Source organism: Rhinatrema bivittatum, chromosome 4 (genome assembly GCF_901001135.1).
Source record: "Rhinatrema bivittatum chromosome 4, aRhiBiv1.1, whole genome shotgun sequence".
NCBI classification, from domain to species: Eukaryota; Metazoa; Chordata; class Amphibia; order Gymnophiona; family Rhinatrematidae; genus Rhinatrema; species Rhinatrema bivittatum.
The window spans coordinates 276,891,898-276,914,461 of record NC_042618.1 but is presented as its reverse complement, the minus strand read 5'-3'; the positions used below and the strand labels follow the sequence as shown (position 1 = coordinate 276,914,461).

The 22,564-nt window shown below is 46.0% G+C and overlaps 1 protein-coding gene across 1 annotated transcript in view; it reads right to left on the bottom strand.

The window, feature by feature from the left end:
- The window catches only part of SCUBE1 (signal peptide, CUB domain and EGF like domain containing 1), a 1,434,630-nt gene that overhangs the window by 91,038 nt on the left and 1,321,028 nt on the right, over window positions 1–22,564 (bottom strand). The window lies entirely within an intron of this gene.

The following is a 22,564-nucleotide window of genomic DNA, read 5'->3' as shown; positions in this document are numbered from 1 at the left end:
ATGCATGTGTATTCCATCCTTTATTTTCATTTACTTTTTGCTGAATTCTTGTTTCATTACTGACTGTTACATAGTAGCTTAAAGTTGGTAAATTGCTTTTCCTAAAGCATTCCACATTTACATTTATTATGTCACAAGGTACAGGAAAGTTACAAGTATTACCAAGTATCAGTTTTTTCTTCCCAAAAGTTATCCCTTCCCCCTTATGAGAGCAGAGAGCAAGTAAGTTTAGAACTTGAAAGGACAAGGCAATTAAGGGTTAACAACAGATGATCAGTAGCAGTGGGGGGGGGGGGGGGGGGGGGTGTCAATCCAGTGTGGGGGAATACAGAGAAGTGTTTTTTTTCAAGAGAAGAGGAACAGAAAAGAAAAGAACTCCATTCAGTGAATCAATCTTTTAAGTTTAGAAACAGATTTGTGAAGAATTTAAAGATATTAAGAATAATAATAACCTTAATTTAGCAAGAAAGTTTAATTTTGTTTACAGTGAATAAAAAAATCAGTGGCTTGCCAGTGCAGAACATGTGAAGTTGAAAAGGCTTTTTCCTTCTGGAAGAAGATTTGTTTGTTTAAATAGAGCGTCATTATTGGAAGTTGTTTGAAGGTGTGCGTATGTGAATAAGATAGAGTTGTGACATGGTAATGTTAAAAAGAGAGCATTGAGATTGTTTTGAAAGTACAGAGAGACATTGAAAAAGTTACGATTCCTTGGCATGCAATCACTGATGGGGGTTGGTACAAAGCATTATCATACCGGCACACTTAAAGCAACTCCCCAGGCCTTTTTCTTGCAAATCCAAATTGATTTTATTAAATTGTATAGTAGTATTTATTCTCCAAGGTTAAAAACTAAAACTTGTATTATTCCACAGAGCAACTTGTGGTAGCGCCTCCTAGAGGCATAACAATAGAAATAAGAAAATAACTTCATGGCTGCTATTTGTTGATGAGAACATTTAGGGGCGGATTTTCAGAGCCCTGCTCGCCTAAATCCGCCTAAATCCGGGCGGATTTAGGCGAGCAGGGCCCTGTGCGCCGGTGTGCCTATGTTCAATAGGCCTACCGGCGCGCGCAGACCCCGGGACTCGCGTAAGTCCCGGGTTTTCCGAGGGGGGCGTGTCGGGGCGTGTCGAGGGGGCGGGCCTGATCCGCGCAGTGTTTTCGGGGCGGGCCGTAGCGTTTCGGGGGCGGACCCGGGGGCGTGGTTACGGCTCGGGGCGGTCCAGGGGTGTGGCTGCACCCTCCGGACCCGCCCCCAGGTTGCGTCCCGGCGCGCTAGCGGCCCGCTGGCGCGCGGGGATTTACGTCTCCCTCCGGGAGGCGTAAATCCCCCGACAAAGGTAAGGGGGGGTTTAGACGGGCCGGGCGGGGTGGGTTAGGTAGGGGAAGGGAGAGGAAGGTGAGGGGAGGGCAAAAGAAAGTTCTCTCCGAGGCCGCTCCGATTTCAGAGCGGCCTCGGAGGGAACAGAGGTAGGCTGCGCGGCTCGGCGCACGCCGGCTATATGGAATCGATAGCCCTGCGTGCGCCGATCCCGGATTTTAGCGGATACGCGCGTATCTACTAAAATCCAGCGTACTTTTGTTTGCGCCTGATGCGCCAACAAAAGTACGCCAAATCGCGCTATTTGAAAATCTACCCCTTAGATTTTATATTTTCCAGATTGACAGCCTTCCTGCCATGAAAGATGTGAAACTGACAATTTTTTCCAAATTTTTCCCAGTTTATTTTCTTTTTCATTTTTAAACAGAATTCTGATTTTGTTTTACACTGGATCGATCCAAACATTTTCTACACTTTTTGCCAAACATTTTCCAAATATTTTCCAAACACTTTTTGGTCTAATTTTTTAGCTCAAATATGTGTTCATTGTTTGTCTTCTGTCTTCTGTCTTTTGTCTTTTATGTTATGAGTTCTATGTAATGTCTGAGTACCTGAGTTGTTTGTGGCTCTGATTATTGCAAATTAATAATAAAGTAGGAACATTATATAGATTAGTGTTATAGCCATAATGGAATCTTCTCATTGATTAATTTGAATTTGGGTTACTCTCATATTATGTTTTTTTAAATCCATAAACACACACATATCACTTATGCCTCGATGACAAAAGAAATACACCATACTGAGAGAACTGAATATGCCATTAATTTTCAGAAATCATCCCATCAAGCCTTTTTCATGCCTTTGCCACAGAAATCATGCCTATGCCACAGAAGTCATGCCGTTACCACAGAAGTCATGCCTTTGCCACAGAAGACATCTTGCACCCTTCATTATATGAACTGAACTGTTGCTACTTCTTGCCTGATTTTATCTTGGTATTTGTTTTGCTCTAGATGATTGTTTCCCTTGCTTAGATGAGTATGTATTACCCTTTGCTTAAAGATTGCAATCTGTATTATCCTTTATTAGATGCACTTAGTTATATTCCTTTTGCTCAACCCGCAGTAGCTGCTGAATTAGGAATGGCTATTAGAAGATTGCAATCATTATTGCATGTAGTGAAAACTTTGCAACAAATTGTTGACTTACTATTGTTTCTAAGTATAAGCGACATGGTTTAGATTATATGCTTGCAGCACAGGATGGCTTATGCACTATTTTAAACAGTTCAGAGTATTTTGAGGGAAGATTAACAGTGCCGATGGGACACTCTCTTTTCCTGGTTCTCTAGGCCTTGATAGTTTTATTTATTTTTTTTATCCTATGCTTACTGTTATGTTTCTGTGTCTCTTGCCTTTGCTCATGCCTGTAACTCCGATCAAGGATGCCTTTCATTATCTCTCAGAATACCATTGTGCAAACCCAATATGCAGAGCCATGTGCTCCTAATCCAGAATCCCCTATGTAAACCAATGGTAAAAACAGTATGCTAAGGCAAGGACGGGTAAGATCTGGTGAGCCCACCACTAGGATGGGCAGTGCTTGGCAACCTAAGACAGCCAGGTACGGGCCATTTGGAGTGAAGAATTAGTAGCGTTAATTCTTCAAGAGGGGAATGATAATAACCTGGATCAAATAATTAAATAATGAAAATTAATGGAACAGTTTTGCACAAGAAAAAGGAATGTGTTTTTGTTTTTAACAGTCAAAACAGGCCTTGCATGAGAGATGCAATCAATTTGTGTGGAGCCAGCTCAAGGCCTGTCATACCAAGATAACGGTACTTTTACATCATTAGTTTAGGTAAAGGTTGTGTAATTCTGCACTCCAAATAAGGGAGCTATCCCAAAACAAGAGAGAATATTGTATTAGTATATAAGGTATATATATATATATATATAAAAGTATATATATCAGCTGCAACTACACACTTCTAAAAAGCCGACTAGAAGGGCATACCAAAACAGATTGATCACCCAACATGCAAAATCCTCCCTGAGAAAACGCGCTCTATCCACAGCGGGCCCGTCTCTCTGGAATTCTCTACCACCAGACCTCCGCCTTGAGTCATGCCATACTACATTTAAAGTGAAACTCAAGACTTGGCTCTTCCTTCAAGCATTCCCAGAGAGCTAAGAACAAGAAGAGAAAACAACCCCCTGTCCTATAGCTTTAATGTCATGTTTATTTGCCTTATTTATTATTTGACTTATTTATGTGTTCAAAGTTGAGCTTAGTTTGTTTTCTACTTTATTATAGATCAATTGTTTGATATGTTCCATGTAAACCGCCACCCGGCGGTAGTTATCTCTGTTACCTGTGAACCGGAGTGATATGTATTTTATACCTGAACTTCCGGTATATAAAAACCAAAAATAAATAAATAAATAAAAGGATGTAACATATAGCTTAGAAACTGAGAAGGCTTTGGTGATACGTCATTTTTGGATGCTCCAGGCCACTCCCAGGAAACCGTATCTTTCCTGTATTCTTCTAGTTTTCCTTTGCTTACTATAATAAAGAGTATTATTGAGAAATATAAAGATTGTGAGTGTTTTTCTATATCAAACCAGTCTGCGCAGCGAAACCTCTGAGTGCCACGAGCCTCAGATAGTAAATTGGGAACTTCTTGTGAGGTAAGAAAGTGAATAACTAGAAAAGTCCCTGCCCTGTTGGTAAGGCAGGTAGGAACTAGATAGTCGCCGAGACAGCCGCCCTCGGGACATCAGCAGAAGGAAGCTCAGAAGCTGAGGAGCCAGAGCAACCAGCCTAATCAGAGCTGCAAAGGAGGTAGGATGCATGAAGCCGTGGGAGAAGAAATGCCAGCAACTACTTAGCCAAAGTTACCAAGCATCATTTTTCCTTAAGTGCAGTGTGGGGGAGGGACTCTGCAGGGTTGCTAGGCCAGGAGAAATAACTGCAACAGTTAAGCAACTTTGGTATTTGTGACTGTGTAAAGCTGCCCCATGGGAGGTTGGCAACAAACCCTATGCAGGATCAAAGCCTTGCAAGGGCCTTAAACATGCTTTCCTGCTGGGATGGTTGCAGTGTGGACAAGCAAAGTATTGAGAGTTTTGAACACTGGATGTCAGGCCTAGGCCTTTTGTGGTGGCCAGGCATGGCTGGCTTTCACACATACCTGGGTGGGGACTGGACTCTTAGAGTGAAATAAACAAATCATGCTGACAGTCTCACAGCTTGACCCAGGAACAATTTGGACATTAATGCACATGAACTGTAATGGGTGTAAGGCAAGCATGAACAACTGTTAATAAGTTATCCCTCACCTCCCATCCCTCATGGGATTTTGGGCTGAAAGAAAGCAACAGGGGTATGAATAGATAATTTTTGGACAGCGAAGGGTAGTGCTGTGGATGAGGATACTGGAGCATCCTGAGCAATGTGTGCTAATTATTTAAGAGTTTCACAGGATTCAAGAATCAGGATACTGCAACAGGGAACTACCAGCTGAGTGCAAGCTATGTTCTGAGACACAAGATATCACAGTAATCATATTACCCCAGTTTTACAATCATTTTATTGGCTTCCAATTTCATACCGGATCGAATATAAATTGACTGTTACTGTTCACACTCTTCTTCAACATATTTCTTCACCATGCATCACAGCGATTTTGAAAATATATACCCCAACTAGAACATTAAGACCCTCGGAACCAAGGAATTCTCTTCTAAAGGAGATTAGATTAATTAAAGAGCCTAAATTCTTTAATAAAGCACTGAAAACTTATTTGTGTGAAAATGCTTATTCAAGTTAATGGTCTGAATATTATTATCTTTCAGATTTAAGTTCTTGCATTATTTGATGACATAATTATGTTGTTATTGTTCTTCAATATTTTATTTGTTTTTACTTCATTTTATTTCATTCACTGTGTATGTTTTTTCATATCCCGCCTTGAACATAGGGAGGGCGCATAATAAATATTTTAAAGTAAAAGAATAAATAAATAAGCAAGTTTATTTTTTTATAAGCACTAAAAAGTATTGTTACAGGTAATGTAGAGGCAGTGAGGTAGCTAAAAAAAGTATCAGTTAAAGAAAAATATAGAAATAAATCTAAGTTGTAAGATTATAGAGAAAAAAATCTGGAGAGACTGAATACACATCGGCATTTGTGCTCGGACAATAAATGACTGAGGAGGCTTACAAGACAACGCCCATGCAGCAACTCCTGCACATGCTCAGTAGAGCTAAAAGCTCTACCACCTGGGAGAGGCAAGTCCAACATCATCCACATGTCATGCTAATTCAGCCTGCTTAATGATGCAAAACAGTGGTGAAATGTGAATAAATGGAGAGAACCCCTCGTTGCATCCCTGTAGATCTATTCCATGGTGGACTGATTGCAGGTGAGCCACTGATGCTGTCATAACTCAGAGTGAGCCTTGACATAAGAGAAGGAGATACAATCTGCAAATCAATTAGACAATTTCTGTTTGGCAACGGCAATCCCTAGTCTGTTTGGGTCAAAAGAAACAAAATATTGGGTGGATATTTTTGTGGCCTTCACTCTGCTCAAAGTAGAAGGCCAAGGCTCTTTTGCAGTCCAAACTGTATGTAAGATTTGTGGACCCTTGCTGCCATGGTGAGATTGGCTCAGCCTACAGGGAAGGCCCCGCAGGCTCTCACCGATAACTGACGGAGCTACGCAGGGAACAGACTGGTTAGAAACTTCACCTAAACCAAACCCTTTCCCCTTGGGTTGAGCCCTTGGGTTCTGGCAGGTCTTAGGTGAGACTCTCTGTGAGAATGGTGTAGGTGTCAATCTAGGGCTGGACTAGGATCAAAGGCAGTCAATATGCAAGGATAGTCAGTGTCCAGGCAAGGGTCAGAGGCAGAAGTCAGTCTGAGGGGAGGTAAGGAGATGATGCAAGGTGGGCTGGAGAGATGAGGCATGGATCCAGAAGCACAGGAACAAAGCAGCAACCCACACTACACTGAGTGTATATAGACCTGTTGCTGAGGCAAAGAGAAAGCTGACTTCATCCAAAGGCACCTTAGCCTTTTCCTGCCATGGGACCTTTAAATGTTGTCAGGTTGAGCGTGCGCGTGCCTATAGAAGACTAAAGGGCGGCGGTTTCAAGTGGCATCCCATGTACCAGCAGAAGTGGCAGCTTCCATGAGAGAGGATCCAGGGCACCAGCAGCATCAGGTTGAGTATGGTGGCTTGTGGGGATGTTCCACAAGTCATCAAATGAAACACTGTGCAATGCTTGTTCACCTTGGTGGAAGTATTCTGGAAAAAAAATGTTGGAAGGACAATTGACTGGTTAAGATGGAATTCTGACATCTCCTTTGATAGAAACTTAGGTTGGGTGCATAAGACTTAGATAGGATCTGTTGCCAAGGTTGCCTTTTTCTACATTTGCCAGCTTTGATACCTCCATCCACAGTTTGATGCATCTGCCTATGCCATCTCCCATCTAGACTATTGCAATTCCCTCTACGTTGACTTCCCAAAAAACTTATCCACCATTTGCAGCTCATCCAGAATGCCATGGCATAGATACTTCTCAATGCCAATAGGTTTGACCCAGTGACTCCACTTCTTAAGTCTCTGCATTGGTTACTGATTACCCTGCACTCTGTCTTTAAAGTCCTGGTCCTGGCTTATAAAGCTATCAAAGGACAAGCCCCACACTATCTGACCAACTGAATCTTCATATAGACATCAGCTCTCCCACTTTGCACTTTACCAAATATTCGCCTGATGGTGCCTGCCTCTAAGGAAATCCAGCTCATCAGCATGTGATATCTTGGACGATAGTGGCTTGGAAAACAGCTAGGAGAAATAAGAAGGCAACTCTGGCTGTTTCCTTATGTTAGATATATACTGGGCTGACCCCAAATGTTCATTAAGCTCATCCATTCAGGGCACTGGATATGCATTGAGCTTTGAGATCTCATTGACCTTTTTAAAGTTAGTGCAAAACCTGTTGTTACCATATGGCTTCAGTACCAGTATGATAGGTGAGGACCAGTCACTATTAGTTTTCTCTATAACTCCGAGCTGGAGTATCTCCTTCAGGTCAGCCTCAATGACACAGCACCTGGCCTGAAGAATCTGATATTGCCGCTGATGTACTATGACTCCATGAGGCGTACTGATGTCATGCTGTACCAGATGAGACTGACACGATAGGTTCGAGAAGATCTTCTTGCTTCACTCTTCTAGCTGTTTTAAGTTATCTTCCTATGCAATCAGGCATTGCTCTCCAAAAGGAACTTGGGTTCGATCCACTTCCAGGAAGACCTCTGGGTCAAACTCCTCTTCTCGTACCAGTTCACACACCTGTGTAACCCACTTCTTCAGAAGGTTTAAGTGATAGATTTGCATTTTCTTCTGTTTATCTGGCTCAGCTATTTTGTAATCCATGGGCTCTGTTTACTCCAAAACATCATAGGGCCAGGGGGTATTGGCCTATCGGGGGATTGGGCATCCCAACAGTGGGCTGATGCAATTGATCACGTGATATTTGGCACTAGCATATCCTCTGCTATACAGTGTCCCTGTGCTCTGGTGTGCAGAGAGAAAGGCCCAAAGGAGATAGCAGCTGAAGGAAAATGATCTGTGGACTGCCGCTGGAGCTCAGGCCAGTGATGGCTGAAGAGTGGAGAGATTCTGCAAGCCACTGCCACTGCCACCGGAGCCCAGGCCAGTGGTAGCTGGAAAGATGCTGTGGGCCGCCGATGGAGGATAGGCCAGGCTGGTGGTGGCTGGAGAGATGCTGCGGGCCACTGCCGGAGGCCAGGCTGGCAGTGGCTGAAGAATGGCATGATGCTGCAGGCTGATGCCAGAGGCCAAGCTTACTGGGCCGAAGAATGAAAAGAGACTCCAGGTGAGAGTGGAAACTTGCTTGTGTGTGTGTGTTTGTGTGAGTGGAAGCTTGTGTGTGTGTGTGTTTGCATCATTCTTCCTTTGCTAATCCAAGACAATCTCAGGATGACTGGAAATCAAACGTTCCCAGGTATGGGAAGCAGGGTATTTTTTTTTCTGATTTAAAAAAACAATTATTGAGTGATATTTGATGTATCTAATCTTTTGCAATATTTTATTGGTGTTTGGGAAATTTTTTAAAAAATTTATGTTTTGAAATAGTTGTTCTTTTTATTAGTATTTTTTGAGTTGAATTTACTATTACGTTTTATATTTCTTAATTTTTATTGTTCGATATTTTATGAGCAGTAGAAATGTTTGTTTTTCTATTGTTGCACTGCATACAGAATCTGGCTTATTGTATTTTCCAGTTTAGTTTTTGTCTGTATATTTCTTTTTATTCCTTATGGTCTCTTTATTCTGCATTCGATGAGTCTGCATATGTGATTGAGGTGAGATATTTTATTAGCGTGTAGTTTCTTTGTAGGGATCTTTAGAAGCATGGCTTATTCTGTTTTCCTAATAGGGGGTGTATTGGGGTTTTGGAGTGTTGCCTTTTCATAGGTAGGGTTGTTACTGTTTGAGTGCTAGTAGTTAGTGATGTTTTGGTATGGGAGGTTTATTATTTTGTAATTTAGTTAACTCATGGCTTTCTGAGGGCCAAACCTACATCCAAAATATTACAATAGGCCTAATATCATATGAGTTTCAATTGTCTTGTTTACTTTTTTGCAGGGTTTTCTGGTTGGTGCCACAGTAGTGCATGTAAATATAATATACATGTTGTGATATTTTTGTCCATTTTCATGCAAAACCTTAATATAAATGCATAACATTAAACTGTGTGTGGAGAGGTTGGGGCTGGGGTTGTGTGTATGCAAGACTGTATGATTTGCCTAGGTTGCCCAAACCCTTGCACTAGTCTAGCTCTGGCTGTACTGGCTGCATGTGGGAAAGCAGGATTCCACCTGGAGCTGTGCTACTTTGAGCCAGGCTCTCCCCAGCCTCACTCTTGGCCAGGGTTTAATTTTCTTTTCTTTTTCTTAAGCCCTGGAGGAAGCTGGTAGCATGGATCACTTCTGGTCCCCCCTTCCCTGGAATAGATTAGCAAAGTAAAGCCTATGGAACCATAAAAGCAGCATTCTGTGTGGCACAGAGTCTATGAATGTGCTGGGGTGGGGCCCTGAGAAATGGAGACAAGCTACTATCAGAAAAAGAGAGGGGTGTGCCAGAAAGAAATGCCTGTGCAGTGTTAGTGAATCTTTTGTCAGAGGTGGTTAGGCTTTGAGAGGAGCAGCTGGCTATGGAATCAGTGAGTTTCCAGGAGAGCGAGGGTGCTGTGAAGAGCTGAGAATGGGAAAGAGTGGGGGCTGCTGCAGGCTGAGGAAAGGCTGGCAACAAGCAAGAATTTTTACATAATGATGTGGCAGTAGAGATGTGAATCGGAACCGGAATCGGTTCAGATTCCGGTTCTGATTCACATGTGGGTTTTTTTTCATCGGGCCCGATCACGGTTTTGTTTATCGGCTGCGCCCGAGCCGATAAACAAAAAACCCACCCCGACCCTTTAAAACTAATACCTTAGCTTCCCCCACCCTCCTGACCCCCCCAAAACTTTTACAGGTACCTGGTGGTCCAGTGGGGGTCCCTGGAGTGATCTCCCGCTCCCGGGCCGTCGGCTGCCACTAATCAAAATGGCGCCGATGGCCCTTTGCCCTTACCATGTGACAGGGTATCCGTGCCATTGGCCGGACCCTGTCAGATGGTAGGAGCACTGGATGGCCGGCGCCATCTTGTGCTCCTACCATGTGACAGGGGCTGACCAATGGCACCGGTAGCCCTTGTGACATAGTAAGGGCAAAGGCTATCAGCGCCATTTTGAATACTGGTAGCTGACAGTCCGAGTGCAGGAGGTCACTCCCGGACCCCGCTGGACTTTTGGCAAGTCTTATGGGGGTCAGGAGGGTCCCCAAGACTTGCCAAAAGCCCCTGGTGGTCCAGCGGGGGTCCGGGAGTGAATTCCTGCACTCGGGCCATCGGCTGCCAGTAATCAAAATGGTGCAGATAGCCTTTGCCCTTACTATGTCACAGGGGCTACCGGTGCCATTGGCTGGACCCTGTCACATGGTAGGAGCACTGGATAGCCCGCTGTAGTTAGTTGTTTAGGAAACTAACTCTCTCTCCCTGACCCACATTTCTCCCCCCCCCCCCCCCCCCCCCCCCCCCCCCCATATTCTTCCCCTTTTTATTTTGCTCTTCTATCCATCTGTACTTCCTGTACACCTCATTCATATATTATTCCCTATTACCTTGTATTTCCTTTCTGGTGTAATCTATTACCTTCCTTTTCATACATTTTACCCACATACCTGTATAATGCATAATATTGCCTCGTAACTCAAATTCTAGCTTTTCTTACTCTGTACCCCATTTATAGTGTATATTAGTTAGTGTTCTTTATGCAATATTTTTATCGCTTGTTAACTTTCTTAAAGTTTCCCATTGCATTTCCCTGTTTTCCATGTTCCTACCCCCTGTTCTATGTATTTCATTAAGTTCTTTGTAAACTGATTAGATGTACCCACGAATACCGGAATAAAAAAAGCTTTCAAATAAATAAATAAATAAATAAATATGAAATTTGTTGGAGATTTTTTTGTCTCAATTCTGCCAGGCTCCAGGTCACATGATGTAACTCTCAAGGGTCAACGGAATGGTTTTAAATGTTGATGAAGCATGTGCTGCACAGAAAGTGCACAAGCAAGTCACAGATATCCTGTAGGCCAGTTTTGATAAATATGCCCCGGCTGATATTTTCCTGCAGTCTGTCCCTGCATAGGGCCCTTGCCAATGGGCTAACAACTTGCTTTCCAAAGATAGGAGGAGGACAAGAACAAGACTTTCCAGCTGGAATACTCTTTGGACCATGGGGAGATTATAACCTTGGGCTTTGGTAGCCTGAGCCTTCTCTAGGCATAGGCGGGTCACCTATCCAGCTTTTTTTTAGGTGAACCTGTACTCCGAGAATGTAGTCAATAAGGTTCTGCCTGGGTTCCCTTTGTCTTTCCAAGTCTCGCGAGCTATGTCCAAGATTCCTCTCAGTCTCCTTCCATACAGTAACTCAAAAGGGGAAAACCCCATCAAACTCTGGGGTACTTCATGGAATGCAAACAGGATATAGGGCAGCAATGAAGCCCAATTCTTGCCATCTTCATCTACAAATTTCGTCAACATTTGCTTGAGCATTTGATTGAAACATTCAACAAGGCCATTGATCTGCGGATGATACACTTAGGTAGGCAGAGTTTTTACCTTGAGCAAGGTGCAGAATTATTTCATTACCTTGAACACGAATGGGATCCCCTGATCCATTAGGATCTCCTTGGGCAGTTCAAGTCATGAAAAAATCTTTATTAGGGCGGTCGCCACGATTGGGATCTTCATATACCTTAGCAGTACTGCCTCTGGATATCTTGTGGCATAGTTAAGGATGACTAGTATGTACTTATTTCCCCAAGTAGATCTCTCTAGTGGCCCCACTAGATCTATGCCCAACCTCTCAAAAGAGGTCTCAGTAATGGTAATTGGTATGAGAAGTGCCACCCATACACCTGTAGGTTTTTTGAGTTGGCAGGTAAGGCAGAGCTGGCAATACAACTGAACCTGTCTGTGTAGGCATGACTGTGCCAATATTTTCTCTCTGGTCTTTTCCTCTCCCAGGTGATTCCCCCTAAAAGGTGGCTGTGTGCTTGTTGCAGAACCTTCTGGTGATATGTTTTGTGGACTAGGAGTTGTTTTATCCATTCCCCTTCCATACTTCCCTTTGTGACTTGTAAAAGGAAGTCCCCTTTCATTACAAAATAAGAAGGAATAGGATAAATAAATTGCGCTCCAGGGAGTAGCTTTCCATCAAGCCTTTGTATATCCTCCTGGGTCCACTTAAATGACTCATTATCCCTTGGGGCCCATCTGAAACTCCCTGGGTCATCTCCATTTTCCCACTCAAAAGGGCTAGGTATGGTATTCTTCCCCTGACTAACCCTTCCTCCTTGGTTAGCTATAAATTAGTAGCATAACTGTATTTTTTCTGTTGGTGTTGCCTCCGGAATTTAGTCTTTATGTTATAGGTCTGGAAGGGCACTAGAAATATTAGTTCCTCGTTGTTGGTCTGAGGTGACCCTGTTAGATGGTTCCACAGGATTTTGAAATTTGGACAGTCAAGTCTTATCACTACAGGGTAGGGAAGCCAAGTTGTATTGGTCCTAGCTTACCAGGGTCTTCAGCAGTAATTGGCTTGTAGGATACTGCCATTGGTCCCCATGGATATATGCCAGGGTCATGATTATCCCATAGATGATATGGATCCACCACTAAGTTTCTTTGGATGACTGTTGAGAAGTATGCTTGAACACAGAAGACCAAAATGGAGAAGGAAATTCCCAGAAGCCTCTGCGTGTCTTTGGCCTGCCTGAAGCTGAATGGACTCTGAGTGACTTACAGAATGTCTCTGGATATCTGAGGAGGCAAGCTGGCACCAGACAGGTGATGTCTATTCATAGAGTCACCACAGGGGAACTTCAGGCACTATTCTCAGGAGTTTGTAATCCACACAGTTACAGACGTGTTGATTGTCTTGACCAGTAAGAGTTTAACCAGAACAAAGAAAGTCATGGGAAATGGGCTACACATCCTGGGAAGCCAATCAGGTTAGTTAGCGATGATTTAATCATGCAGTTGACATCACAACTTATGTAAATGATCCTTTGGGCAGTCATGCAAGTCTCTAGAACCTTCTACCCTGTATTTGAATGTTATCTATAAAACAAGGATCACTTTCTGTATAGGATGAGATGCTGGTCAGATTGTAAGACGAAGGGTACCCAGCATCTCCCGAGAACACTTATATTGACTAATAAAAATACATTATACTTTTTACTGAGTCTAAGTGTTCTTATGTCCCTGGCCATAAGCACAGAATAAGCTTTAACACTGTTTTCACATTCTCAGAGTCCACTAATGCCTGGGCAGATCCCTCTAACTCCACAGGAATCACATAGAGAATTCCTGGCTGGGTACATCCATATAACAACAATATTGTGGGTTCATGAAATTAATGCAGCGCATGGTTTGGAGGGATGTATCTTTAAAGGATACTAATGAAGCATTAGAGTTCGGGCATCCCAACAGAGAGGTTCCAATAATAAGAAAAGTAGTCCAAATGCCTATATGAACATAAGAACATGCTGTTGTGATGTGGCCCGTGGCTGGAGCCTCGAGCCACCTCTTACCTCCATCACCGCCGCCCCACGGCCCGGCTAGGCCACAACCTGACTTCCCTCACGGCCCAGAGGCCGCTGTCTTTGCCGTTCCTGCGGCCAGCCTGGAGCCACCGACGCCATGGATCCCCGCGGCCTGGCCGCCATCTTGCTGGCACGGCAGGAGCTGTGCTGGGCCTCTACAATGTGGCCTGGAGGCTGCTGAAGCCGGGACCTGTTCAGCTATGCTGCCCCCGGACCTATGCGGCTGATGACGCCGCCGACGTCGGGGCCTGCCCTGTGGCCATTCTCCTGCATCCCTCACTCTCTTGCACTGCAACGGCAGCATGCCACTGTCCATGGTCCTGCCCCCTTTTTCCTAGGGGGTGAGGCCACGTCTCTTTTCCCTTTTTAAAGGGACAGTGCAGGTGCGGCTCCTGAACTCCTCCCAAGCTCCTCCCAGGACGTTTCCTCTTCTAGTCCTACTAAAGGGCTCCATGGACATTCAGTCATCGCCTTGGAATTGGGTCATCTACAGCTCCTTGTCCAGTGCTTGCTCAGGATCCCATGTCCTGGTTGACCGCACCCTGGGACTTCCGTTCCATCCGGCGAATGCTTCCGCAGTGGCTGGGACTCAGGTCTGGAAGAACACTCACTCAGGTCCATCCTTCGCCAAGTTCGCTCAAGAATCTCCTGTTCCAAGTGCCTTCAGTTCCAGCGTCCTTGTGCCTTCAGTTCCAGCATCCTTGTATCTTCAGTTCCAGCGTCCTTGTGTCTTCAGTTCCAGCATCCTTGTGTCTCCTATGCCTCCAGTTCCCTCGTCTCACCTTCCAAGGTAGTACTACCGGACTGTCTTCTCGGTACTGACCTTTTACCTGTTCTTCGACCATCCTTGCCTGCCGCCTGCCCGGACCTATGCCTGTGATATGACTACACTGATTGCCTTCTGGAACCCGACCTTGCTTTGGCTAAACTATTCTGGACTCATCACTTGGTACTGACCCTTGCTTTCCATTTGAACTCCTCTTGCTGGCCTCCCGTGACATCCGGCCTTCTTCCTAAGACAACGACCGCGCACCCTTGTGATGGTGGGCCTACTCCGAACCATCTCTGCTGAGATTCTGCGAGGCCCACCTGAGACCATCTCCTCCTGTACTCCGCCTCCTGGTGGCAGGCGCCCTCTGGGTCCGACCAGAGGGCCAGACTAACCCTGCCCCAGGCCAAGGGTCCACTTCATGCGCAACAGAATTCCAAGGCCATGGACTCGACGGAGTTCCCGCCACTCTGTGCCCGCTTCTCCGGAGCATCTCCAGTGCTCCCAGGTTGGGGTCCTATGACCTGCAGGAGGCACCTGCACCCCACCTGGTGATTCTGCTATCGGCTAATCCCAGCCTGAATTCCCACCCGTGTCTTCCTTGTCTGTTCTTTGTTCTCTTGTTGTACCTTCTCTTGTTGTTCCTTCTCTTGTTGTGTCTTGTTCCTTGTCATGTTGCTCCATTCCTTGCTTATTCTGCTCTTGCCTGTTCTGCTTTGCTCTGTGCTCTCCTCTGTTCTTTTGCTCCGCTATCTATTGTCTTGTTTCTTGCTCCACTGTTTCATGTCTTGTTTCTTGCTCCGCTCTTTCTTGTCTTGTTTCTTGCTCCACTGTTTCTTGTCTTGTTTCCTTGCTCCATGTTTCTTATTCCATTCTGTGTTCCTTTGTTGCTTGTTTCTTTGTCCCTTTGTTTTGCTCTTCTTTGCTCTTCTGTGCTTTCCATTGTTCCTTGTCCTTCACTTGTTGTTCCTGTGTTCCTTGTTCCTTGTTTTATTGTTTTTTCCCACATGACCTGCAGGAGGCACCTGCACCTTTCTCCCAGCTCCAGATGCCTTCTTGGATCTTCAACCTCCAGAAGGAGGGGAGGGGACCCCTTTTTGAGGGGAGGGGTACTGTTGCGATGTGGCCCGTGGCTGGAGCCTCTTACCTCTGTCACCGCTGCCCTGCGGCCCAGCTAGGCCACAACCTGACTTCCCTCGTGGCCCGGAGGCTGCTATTTTTGCCACTCCCATGGCCAGCCTGGAGCCACCGACACCGCAGATCCCCGCGGCCTGGCCGCTATCCTGCTGGCATGGCAGGAGCTGTGCCGGGCCTTTCCAACATGGCCTGGAGGCTGCTGAAGCTGGGACCTGTTCAGCTGTGCCGCCCCCGGACCTCTCCTACGTGACTGATGAGGCCGCCGACATCGGGGCCTGCCCTGAGGCTCTTCTCCTACTTCCCTCACTCTCCTGCACTGCAGCGGCAGCATGGCCACTTTCCATGGTCCTGCCCCTTCCTCCTAGGGGGTGAGGCCGCATCTCATTTCCCTTTTTAAAGAGACAGCGCAGGTGTGGCTCCTGAACTCCTCCCAAGCTCCTCCCAGGGAGTTTCCTCTTCTTGCCCTACAAAAGGGCTCCGTGGACATTCAGTCTTCGCCTTGGAATCGGGTCGTCAACAGCTCCTTGACCAGTGCTTGCACCAGATCCCATGTCCTGGTTGACCGCACCCTGGGACTACCGTTCTGTCCTGCGTCTGCTTCCGCGGTGGCTAGGACCCAGATCTGGAAGAACACTCGCTCAGGTCAATCCTTCACCAGGTTTGCTCAAGAATCTCCTGTTCCTGTTCCAAGTGCCTTCAGTTCCAGCGTCCTTGTACCTTCAGTTCCAGCGTCCTTCTATCTTCAGTTCCAGCATCCTTGTGTCTTCAGTTCCAGCGTCTTCAGTGTCTCCTATGTCTCCGGTTCCCTCATCTTGCCTTCCAAGGAAGTACCCTCGGACTGTCTTCTTGGTACTGATCTTTTGCCTGTTCTTCGATTATCCTTGCCTGCCGCCTGCCCAGACCTATGCCTGTGACCTGACTATGCTGATTGCCTTCTGGAACCCAACCTTGCTTTGGATAAACTATTCTGGACTAATCTATTGGTACTGACCCTTGCTTTCCATTTGGACTCCTCTTGCTGGCCTCCGTGACCTCCGGCCTTCTTCCTAGGACAACGCCCGCACACCCTTGTGGTGGTGGGCCTACACCGAACTGTCTATGCTGAGATCCTGCAAGGCCCACCTGAGACCATCTCCTCCTATACTCTGCTTCCTGGTGGCAGGCGCCCTCTGGGTCCGACTGGAGGGCCGGACCAATCCTGCCCTAGGCCAAGGGTCCACTTCATGCACAACAGATGCCATACTGGATCAGACCAAGGGTCCATCAAGCCCAGCATCCTGTTTCCAACAGTGGCGAATCCAGGCTATAAGTACCTGGCAAGTACCCAAAAACGAAGTCTATCCCATGCTACTCATCTAGTAATAGCAGTGGCTATTTTCTAAGTCAACTTGATTAATAGCAGGTAATGGACTTCTCCAAGAATTTATCCAAACATTTTTTAAACCCAGCTACACTAACTGCTCTAACCACATCCCGTGGCAACAAATTCTAGAGTTTAATTGTGCATTGAGTGAAAAAGAACTTTCTCTGATTAGTTTTAAATGTGCTACACGCTAACTTCATGGAGTGCCCCCCTGATCTTCTCTCAAGATCTAAATACCCACATTACTGATGTCAAGAGAGTGTTACAAAGACTGCAGGAGAATCATCTATACGCTAAGCTGTCCAAATGAAAATTCCACAAGGAGTCTGTACTATTTCTAGGGTACATCATGCTCATGCTCACCTCTTTTTTCCCTGCACCGTAAATCCTAGGAAGAATGGTGGCCTCCGCCAACCACCGCCATCCTCCCCGGCATTCCCGGGATGGCATGGGTGCTGCCGACTGCCATCTTGTCTCCGGAATCACCTAAGGCGCGCATGCGCGTGCGCAAGGGCCTCCTTTGTACACGTCATGGCGGGAGCCTGGGGGCGTTCCCTCCCGATGACGTCAACTCACTCTTGGTCTTGATACTGGACTTAGACAACAGTAGAAGATAATCAATCAGTTTTTATGTGGAGCAGGGGACAGGGTCTTTTGCTCATACCACACAGTAAACCTCCTCCACTTAAATTCATAGGATTTTCTAGTGGAAACCTTTCTTGAAGCTAAAAGAACTTGTGACACATCATCAGATAACTCAAGTAATTGGAAAGTCAATTTCTCAACAACCAAGCACTGAGTGACAGGGAATTGATGACCTGCCCTAATTCTGAGTGATGAGTTCTGAGGAAGTTCCCAGTCTAATTGTTTCCCTGATGGCCATTTCCCAAAGGACTGGGAACCATATCTGTCTGGGCCAAAAGGGGGCTATAAGAATCATGGTCCTCCTGTTATCTTTGAGCTTCAACAGAGTTTTTGCTATTAGTGGAATTGGAGGATATACGTACAGCAGTCCCCTGCCTCACTCGAAGGCAAAGGCATCCAAGGCTAGTTTGCCACATGCCCACTTTCTGGAACAGAAGAGTGGACCCTTCCTCTTTCGAGGGGACACAAAGAGATCCACCACTGGTATGCCCCAATGGCAAAAGATCTGATTTGCTACACCATGCCGGGTTCCAAGGACCAAATTACTCTCTTTCCATGAAGATATACTCTATGTTCACCAGGTATGTGGCCTTGAGAACCATACCCTGAGATATGGCCCAATCTCACAGCTGGACATCTCCTGACACAGGACATACAAGCCTGTACCTTTTCTCTTGTTGATGTAATACATCACAATTTGATTGTCTGTTTGGACAAGGATAACTTTGTTGGACAACTGATCTCTGAAAGCCTTTACGGTGTACCGGATTGCCCAGACCTCCAGGAAATTGACATGAGGCCCGTCTTGATATGTCCCAATCTGATGTCTACTGACTCATTTGTATTTCTTTCACTGTGGACATCATGATGATAGCCCTATATTGTAGAAGAAAGGCTTTTGCTTGAGTTGTATCTAGCAGAGCTCTGATAAACTCCAATTGAGGTGAAAGGTTCAGATGACACTTGGGGTAATTGACAATGAACCCTAGTAACTCCAACACCCAGATGGTTTTATTCATCAGTGCTTTGGCTTCTGCCCGAGATGTGCTCTTCACAAGTCAGTCATCTAGATAGGGATACATGTATAACCCTAGTTTGCATAAGCGTGCCATCACTACAGCTAGGCATTTTGTGAAAACACATGGGGCAGACTCCAGCTCAAAAGGCAGAATATGATAGTGGAGGTGACTGTCTCCCACCAGGAATCTGAGATATTTCTTGTGACCAGGAAAAATATTTATGTGAATGTAAGCATTCTTTAGATTGAAAGAAAAAGAAAGGGAATTAAGGTGCCTATGGAAACAATCTTGAATATTTCTCTTTTGATGAATTTGTTCAAGGCCCTTAGGTCTAGGATGGGACAGAGTCCCCCTGTTTTCTTTAGAATCAGGAAATACTTGGAGTAAAATCCCCACCTTCTGTTATTTTTTGTAAGGATGTGAACCAACTCACAATAACTATGTATGGGTTGGCTTCTGGAATAGAAGAGAGGCTAGGAGAGATTTAGGAACACAGGCCCTCATGAAGCGAGTACCGGTTCCTATCTGTTAATCTGTAATAGTAATCCATAAGATATAGGTATGCTATATCTTCTGAGGAAGAAGAGAGTCTGAGAAAGGTATTAGGAACATAGGCCCTTGTGGAGTGAGTACCGGTTCCTATTTGCAATCTGCAATGGTAATTCACGATCTCTGTACCTGCGATAACGTCTTAGACTGAAGGGAGTCTTAGAGATTAGGAACAAAGGCCCTCATGGAGCGAGTACCGGTTCCTGTCTGTAATAGGACTCACTGTGTTCACATCTGCGATCGCCTCCAGGCAATAGGAGTCTTCTGAGTCTTCGGGAACGTAGGCCCTCGAGGAGCGAGTACCATATCCCATCCAATAATCTGAAATCAAGAAGAGAGAGAGCAGAGCCCCCGAGAAGCGGGTACTGGTAAGTTCGAAAAGGCCTAGCAGTGGAGAAAGATTTCCCCTTGCTGACTCGGATCGTTGTTGCTGACTCGGATCGTTGTTGCAAGAAGCATGGACTGCCGAAGCAAGTCCCGTTGGAGTTCTTTGCTAACTCGTTTGTAGTTAGCAAACAAAGACCTTTTAAATTGAAAACGGATGATGTCACTATGGGGGGATGCCCCCGAGGTTCGCACCTTTGCTGGTACAAAGTCTGGAGCGTGCGCACGCATGCCCTTATGTCATCAGGAACATGGCAGATCTGTGGCATCAGGCCAGCCCGGGGATACCGGGACCAAGAGGCGGGGAGAAGCCGCTGCTGCATCTGTCCGTCTGAGCTGAAGGGAGTCGCCACAAAGGTAGAGAGGGTGGAGGGTGGGCGAGAATAGGCACGAACGCAACAGATGCTGCAGGGGTATTTAAACCCTGCAGCTAGGCACATACTTTGGCTTGCAACGAGGTTCATTCTTCCCAGAGTTACTAGTTGCTGCTTCTGACTTCAGTTCGTTCACTTGCTTCTGACTTCGGCTCGTCAGGAAAGCAAGGCATGTGTGGATGACTATCTAATTATCTGAAGTCTTGTATTTTCTTTTATTACTATTAGATTTTATTCTCTATAGCTAGTAGTTAATCAGAATGGGAAAAATCATTCATTCACATGTAAACAATTGCTTTGGTTACTTTATGTGTCCTGTATATTAGAAGACATCTGGGAGTTAGTTTTTACAGGGTCTCATTTCCTTCAGTCAAGTTCTGAAGGCTTGCTTTGTCTGAGTCCTTCTCATTTAAAGGTGGTGCAGGTGGATGAAGGGGTGAGGTAATGGAGAAATACATGATAGCTCACAGCTTGGACCTTGAATGTGAGACCCCTCAAATATGGGGTACAGGGGAACCTATGTTCTGGCAGGGAGACCTCCATTGGCATGTGGGTCTTTCAGAGATATAACTGTGGGCATGGCGATGAAGAGATTTGTAGCTGAATGCTGGGAGCCCTGTGGAGAGGAGAGCCAGTTGTAAGTAGATAGACGGTTAGGATGGGTTATATAATTTAGACATCTGTAGCATGAATAAGACTGACTTTGTTTCCTGTTATTTTCATTGACATCACCAGCTTTGGAGAGAGAAAGGTGAATGATTAGAATCTGTGAAAGGCACTCCTACCAGCACATCTACAGTATATGACACCTCTTTTCTGCTGTCGGTGAAGGGGACAATTAATGTCAGCTCCTTGTCTTTCCACTGAGTGATGTTAGTAGGAGGGGGACTCAAACAAGATTTTTCCCTCTATAGGATATATCAGTGTGTTGTGTTCAGCGGTCCATGGTTTGCTCCTGTGAACCATCACTCTTACCTTTGCAGCCAAGCCAGCTGCTCTTCCTTCTGACTCCTTCCCCAGCAGGAAGTTGCTGGATGCTATGCGGCAGGATGCCGCCAGCTTCAGCTTCCTGCTCATCTCCCTTTAGGTGCACACCCAGCCTCAGCCTATTTAAAGGGACCGCATCAGGAAAGTCCCTGCAGCCCCTAGTGATGACATCATCGACATTGCCCTATAGAAGTGTTGCTTCCAGTCTTCGTCTGCCCAGCCTGTTCCAGTCCTCATCTGCCCAGCCTGTTCCAGCCTTTGTATGCTCAGCTCACCTCAGCCCTATCTGACCCTCTTCTTCTTCCTCGGACAGATACCTGGTTTTGACCCTTTCATGGACTCCCTATTAGAGATGTGAATTGGAACTGGAATCGGTTCGGATTCCGGTTCTGATTCACATGTGGTTTTTTTTTTCATCTGGCCCGATCGTGGTTTTGTTTATCGGCTGCGTCCGAGCCGATAAACAAAAAACTCACCCCGACCCTTTAAAACTAATACCTTAGCTTCCCCCACCGTCCCGACCCCCCCAAAATACTTTTTACAGGTACCTGGTGGTCCAGTGGGGGTCCCTGGAGCGATCTCCCGCTCCCGGGCCGTCGGCTGCCACTAATCAAAATGGCACCGATAGCCCTTTGCCCTTACCATGTGACAGGGTATCCGTGCCATTGGCCGGATCCTGTCACATGGTAGGAGCACTGGATGGCCAGCGCCATCTTGTGCTCCTACCTTGTGACAGGGGCTGACCAATGGCACCAGTAGCCCCTGTGACATAGTAAGGGCAAAGGCTATCGGCGCCATTTTGATTACTGTCAGCCGATGGCCCGAGTGCAGGAGATCACTCCCGGACCCCCGCTGGACCACCAGGGGCTTTTGGCAAGTCTTGGGGGACCCTCCTGACCCCCACAAGACTTGCCAAAAATCCAGCGGGGATCCGGGAGTGACCTCCTGCACTCGGATTGTCGGCTGCCAGTATTCAAAATGGCGCCGATAGCCTTTGCCCTTACTATGTCACAGGGCCCAATTCACATCCCTACTCCCTATATCCCTGTTTGCTACCTACATTTGATCCTTGTTTGGACTCTCGATATGTCTGTTCGCTGCCTGCCTTTTACCCTTGCTTGGACTCCTGATATGCCTGATTGTTGCTGCCTTTGACCCTTGCTTGGACTCTCAATATGCCTGTTTGCTGCCTGCCTTTGACCCTTGCTTGGAATCTTGATACACCTGTTCGCTGCGTGCCTACGACCCTAGCCTGGCCATAGACCACATCTCCAGTCATCGGCAGAGACTCTCGCCTAAGTCCTGCCAGCCCCGGCACCCAAGGCTCAACTTGAGGGGAACATGGGTTAGTAAAGGTGAAGCTCCTGACTGGTCTCTACTTTGCCTGAGTCCGCTGCCAATTTTATATCAGCCCAAGGATCCACATACACAACACAGTGTCTGCTGCGGCTTGGCAGCACTCACATTTCTGTTACTTTGAGGAGGTAAAACCAAAGTGATGACTTACAGCTTGGATGTGTTATGCCTAATACAGCAAGGACATTTGAGGACCTAAGTATAGAGTTAAACAGAGGCAGCTATAAGGGTAGATGAGTGGAGGACAGAGGTTAGAGGACAGAGTTACCTGCCTAGCTACATGCATACCAGTTTATGGGTATTACAGTGAGTGCCGTAAACTATCCTGAAAGGTGCTAGGCTGTCAGAGAATATGGTCTTTAGCATGTATAAGACAAACACAGAATATAAATTTAAA